The following is a 6,480-nucleotide window of genomic DNA, read 5'->3' as shown; positions in this document are numbered from 1 at the left end:
ATTTTACACTAAAAATAAGAAATTCAAAAACGAAAAAGAACCGAGGTATTACATTGGATTGGTTTCATGAAGAGTTTAGTAATGTTATTGGAGGTTGCGAGTCCATGCTGAAAACGTGTGTTATATTTAGTTATTTATTTTAGCATAATATGTAATTTCTTATTATTGTAAGTTTCCTATTATTTTTAGGTTTCCTTGTAGTAGTATAAAAACTATTTTTTACTTTTTTTGAAAACCTACTTTTGATAGCTCAATAAATTTTGGTTCTCTCTTTATTCTTCTTCTCCTTCTCCTCTTTTCTTCTTTTTGAATTGATTCAACATATTGGTTTGAGATTCATTATATTGTTATCATGGTATCAGAGCCTATAATTGAGTGAAATTTGTGAAATTTCTGTTTGGGTCGTGCTGAAATCAAGATAGAAATCAGGCAAAGAAAATTTGTATGAAAAACCTATTCGACCGCAACTTAAAATCAAGATTTCGACCAAACTAGAGATCCATTAAGAAAACGGAGACCAGATCCTTATTTAGCAGGTTGAAAGGAAATGTCCGATCAGGCGCGTGTCGGTGTTAGGCAGAGCGTGGCGTTGGTGCGTGAGGACCACGCGCAGAGATGGTGGTGGCGCGTGAAGGCACGTGCGTCATTTTTTCGGGGTGATTCCAAAAGGCAGTTTGTTCCTTGGTAAATTTCTGATCTTTTGGTGGTATTACTTTGGTTATACGTATACTGTGCAGTATATTTTAACTATAGTTTGTGGAAGTACGTTGGTTATCGTTGGTTTCCTTAAAAAAAAAATTGGATAATTTCGTTGATTCATAGTTGGTTATTTATTGACTTTATGATGGCAACTGAAAGAGATGATTCACTTCAATTCATTAGTGTCAGACTAAATGGTAAAAAATTACTCGTATTGGAGTACAGTGATGAGAAATTTTTTAAAGGGAAAAAGATTATGGGGCTGTGTTAGCGGAACTATTGTGAAACCCGAGAACACTGCTCAAAATTATGTAAAACAATGCGAAAATTCTCACTTGGATTCACAATTCCGTTGAGCAATCTATTGGTATACAATCAGCGAAGTTTGAAACAGCAAAAGAAGTTTGGGAGCATTTTCAAACGTTATACACCAAATCTAACTTTGTAAAACGATATCAGTTGGAAATTGATATACGGGCTTTACATTAGAAAGATATGAGTATTCTTGAGTTCTACGCTGCTATGAACTCTACCTGGGATGAGCTGGCTCTTACGGAATCAGTAGAACTGAAAGCATGTGAGGAATATATTACTTTTAGAGAAGAGCAGCGATTAGTTCAATTTTTTATGGCACTTCACAGTGATTTTGAGGGACTCAGAGGCTCTATTTTGCATCGCACTCCACTTCCTTCAGTTGATTCGGTGGTTAGTGAACTTGTAGCTGAAGAAATACGTTTGAAATCTCTTGCAGGAGAAGTATCACTTCCTCCATCTAGCACCTCAGTGTTGGCTGTACCTTCTCGACTGTTCACAAAGAACCAGAATAAAAGTTATGTGCGAGTTGCTACTGATGAGTGTAACTTTTGTAAACAAAAAGGACATTGGAAGTCTCAATGTCCAAAGCTATTGAAAAAGCAGCAACCTCAATCACAGCAGCGATCTTATCGTCCTAATGCTAACATAGCTGCCACCATGCCACCTAATGATTCATCCATACTTGGAGCACCAACTTTCTCCAATCCCAGGTTGACGAACTTAGCAGAGCAGTTTCAAAAGTTCTTAGCCACACAGCTATATGCTATGTTAGCCTCCACAACATAATTTGTCACTTTCAGATGTCTATTGTGTTCTAGCTCTTACTTTGAATCTTATCTGTATTGGTCAAATGTACGATTCTGGATACTTAGTTCAGTTTTCTTTTACTGCTTGTCATGTGCAGGATCCTCAATCTCAGAAGTTGATTGGGATAGGCTATAGACAATGAAGGTTATATGTTCTAGACAATCAAAGACCATCACACGTTGCAGCCTCTGGTATTGATTTGTCATCTTTTTCTTTGAATTTATCGTCTTCTAGTTTTTATTGTTGGGTTTATCTTATGAAACGACTATCTAACTTTCTTTCTATTTATCAATCCTTTAGAGTACTTATTAAAACTCAACATTCCACTGTAATTAAGTGTTTTAGATGTAACTTGGGTGGAGAGTATACTTCAACCGATTTCTCTAAATTGCTTGCTCTTGTGGGCACAATTTATCAAACCTTATATACTAATATCCCACAACAAAATGGTGTTGTTGAACGAAAGCATAGGCACATAGTGGAAACTGCTCGTTCACTTCTTTTGTCAGCCAAAGTTCCTAGTGAATTTTGGGGAGAAGTAGCTCTTACTGTCGTTTCTCTAGTTAATAAGATTTCATCTTTCCACAATTCTAGTTTATCACCATTTAAAACATTATATGGACATTCTTTGGATTACTCCTCATTGGGAGTCTTTGGTTGTACTTGCTTTGTTCTTCGTCCTGAAGTCGAACGTAATAAGTTGGCATCTCTTTTGATATTTATATCTTCTTGGGTTATGGGAAAGGACAAAAGGGTTATCGGTGTTTCGATCCCTTGAATAATAAATTATATGTTTCTCATCATGTCGTGTTTCTAGAGCACATTCCATTCTTCTCTATTTTAATAATACTCATAACGTGACTAAAACTAACATCATTCATATTGATCCATTCTTTGATGATATAAACAATCCACCTTTCCATAACCCATGTACTGTTAATTCTTCATGTCCGACTGGTACATATGCTCTAGATCATGATACCCCTCATCCTTCTATGGTTTCCCAAGCACCACCTGAGATAATTGATCCAGCTCCTGCTCCATCTCGTTCTTCATATCTTCAACGTATTCGTAAGTCTACTCAGTTACCTGATTTTGATTATTCTTGTTATTCTGAGTCCTTTTGATGCTTTCTAACGTCCATTCATAAGTTAGCTGAATCATCTTCCTATAAAGAAGCTATTTTGGATCCTCTTTGGCAATAGGCTATGGCTGATGAACTCTTTATTATGCATAAGATAGATACTTTGGACTTGGTTGAATTGCCTTCAAGTAAACATGCTATTGGTTGTCGTTGGATTTATAAGATTAAAACCAAATCTTACGGTTCAGTTGAGCGCTACAAAGCTAGATTGGTTGCTAAAGGTTTTAATCAACAATATGGTTTGGATTATGAGTAGACCGTTTTGAGATTCATTATATTGTTATCATGGTATCAGAGCCTATAATTGAGTTAAAATTTGTGAAATTTCTGTTTGGGTCGTGCTGAAATCAAGATAGAAATCAGGCAAAGAAAATTTGTATGAAAAACCTATTCGACCGCAACTTAAAATCAAGATTTCGACCAAACTAGAGATCCATTAAGAAAACGGAGACCAGATCCTTATTTAGCAGGTTGAAAGGAAATGTCCGATCAGGCGCGTGTCGGTGTTAGGCAGAGCGTGGCGTTGGTGCGTGAGGACCACGCGCAGAGATGGTGGTGGCGCGTGAAGGCACGTGCGTCATTTTTTCGGGGTGATTCCAAAAGGCAGTTTGTTCCTTGGTAAATTTCTGATCTTTTGGTGGTATTACTTTGGTTATACGTATACTGTGCAGTATATTTTAACTATAGTTTGTGGAAGTACGTTGGTTATCGTTGGTTTCCTTAAAAAAAAAATTGGATAATTTCGTTGATTCATAGTTGGTTATTTATTGACTTTATGATGGCAACTGAAAGAGATGATTCACTTCAATTCATTAGTGTCAGACTAAATGGTAAAAGTTACTCATATTGGAGTGCAATGATGAGAAATTTTTTAAAGGGAAAAAGATTATGGGGCTATGTTAGCGGAACTATTGTGAAACCCGAGAACACTGCTCAGAATTATGTAACAGAGTTAGATAATTGGGAGTCAAACAACGCGAAAATTCTCACTTGGATTCACAATTCCGTTGAGCAATCTATTGGTATACAATCAGCGAAGTTTGAAACAGCAAAAGAAGTTTGGGAGCATTTTCAAACGTTATACGCTAAATCTAACTTTGTAAAACGATATCAGTTGGAAATTGATATACGGGCTTTACATTAGAAAGATATGAGTATTCTTGAGTTCTACGCTGCTATGAACTCTACCTGGGATGAGCTGGCTCTTACGGAATCAGTAGAACTGAAAGCATGTGAGGAATATATTACTTTTAGAGAAGAGCAGCGATTAGTTCAATTTTTTATGGCACTTCACAGTGATTTTGAGGGACTCAGAGGCTCTATTTTGCATCGCACTCCACTTCCTTCAGTTGATTCGGTGGTTAGTGAACTTGTAGCTGAAGAAATACGTTTGAAATCTCTTGTAGGAGAAGTATCTCTTCCTCCATCTAGCACCTCAGTGTTGGTTGTACCTTCTCGACTGTTCACAAAGAACCAGAATAAAAGTTATGTGCGAGTTGCTATTGATGAGTGTAACTTTTGTAAACAAAAAGGACATTGGAAGTCTCAATGTCCAAAGCTATTGAAAAAGCAGCAACCTCAATCACAGCAGCGATCTTATCGTCCTAATGCTAACATAGCTGCCACCATGCCACCTAATGATTCATCCATACTTGGATCACCACCTTCATCCAATCCCATGTTGACGGACTTAGCAGAGCAGTTTCAGAAATTCTTAGCCACACAACCACATGTTATGTCAGCCTCCACTCATATATGTTTGTTATCACAGAATCACTCAGGTATTTCTTCCTCATGGATCTTTGACTCAGGTGCTTCCAAACACATGTCGTCTAATTCAAAACTCTTTAATGACTTGCGTCCTTCCAACCCATCTATGTCTGTTATGACTGCTGATGGTACACCATTACCTTTAGCAGGTGTTGGTTCAGTTAATACACATAATTTGTCACTGTCAAATGTCTATTATGTTCCAGCTTTTACTTTGAATCTTATCTCTATTGGTCAATTGTGTGATTCTGGATACTTAGTTCAGTTTTCTTCTACTGGTTGTCACGTGCAGGATCCTCAATCTCAAAAACTGATTGGGATAGGCCGTAGACAAGAAGGGTTATATATTCTGGACAATCTAAGATCATCACACGTTGCAGCCTCTGGTGCTGATTTGTCATCTTTTTCTTTGAATTCATCGTCTTCTAGTTTTTATTTGTGACATTCTCGCCTTGGACATGTTTCCGCTAGTCGTTTAAAATTTTTAGTTTCTAAGGGTCAATTGGGAAATATACAAACACATGATATTTCTGATTGTAGTGGTTGCAAATTAGCAAAATTTTCTGCTTTACCTTTTTCTCGAAGTATTTCTCATTCTGTTGCACCATTTGATCTTGTTCACTCTAATGTGTGGGGACCTGCTCCAGTTACTACAAAAGGAGGGTCTCGATATTATGTGTCCTTTATTGATGATTATAGTCGTTATTGTTGGGTTTATCTTATGAAGCGACGATCTGACTTTCTTTCTATTTATCGATCATTTAGAGCACTTATTAAAACTCAACATTCAACTATAATTAAATGCTTTAGATGTGACTTGGGTGGAGAGTATACTTCATTCGAATTCTCTAAATTGCTTGCTCTTGACGGCACAATTCATCAAACCTCTTGTACTAATACCTCACAACAAAATGGTATTGCTGAACGAAAGCATAGGCACATTGTGGAAACTGCTTGTTCACTTCTTTTATCTGCCAAAGTTTCCAGTGAGTTTTGGGGAGAAGCAGCTCTTACTGCTGTTAAGATTCCATCTTCCCACAATTCAGGTTTATCACCCTTTGAAACATTGTATGGGCATCCTCCGGATTACTCCTCATTGAGAGTCTTTGGTTGTACTTGCTTTGTTCTTCGTCCTGAAGTTGAACGTAATAAGTTGACATCTCGCTCAGCTATTTGTGTTTTCTTGGGTTATGGGCAAGGGCAAAAGGGTTATCATTGTTTCGATCCCATTAATAATAAACTATTTGTCTCTCGTCATGTCGTGTTTCTTGAGCACATTTCATTCTTCTCCATTTCTGATAATACTCATAACGTGACCAAAACTGACCTCATTTATATTGATCCATTCTCTGATGATATAAACAATTTACCTTCCCATACCCCATGTACTATTGATTCGTCATGTCCTGTAGGTATACATGCTTCAGATCATGCTACCCTTCCTCCTTCTATGGCTTCCCAAGCACCGCCTGAGATTGTTGATCCAGCTCCTGCTTCATCTCTTCCTCGTTATCCTCAACGTATTCATAAGTCCACTCAGTTACCTGATTTTGATTATTCTTGTTATTCTGAGTCCTTTTGCTATCTTCTAACATCCATTCATAAGTTAGTTGAACCATCTTCCTATAAAGAAGCTATTTTGGATCCTCTTTGGCAGCAAGCTATGGCTGATGAACTTTCTGCTCTACATAAGACAGACACTTGAGACTTGGTTGAATTGCCTTCAGGTAAACATACTATCGATT

Source organism: Olea europaea, chromosome 7 (assembly GCF_002742605.1).
Source record: "Olea europaea var. sylvestris chromosome 7, O_europaea_v1, whole genome shotgun sequence".
Taxonomy (NCBI): Eukaryota; Viridiplantae; Streptophyta; class Magnoliopsida; order Lamiales; family Oleaceae; genus Olea; species Olea europaea.
The sequence above is the reverse complement of the archived record's forward strand: the minus strand, read 5'-3'. Positions refer to the sequence as shown.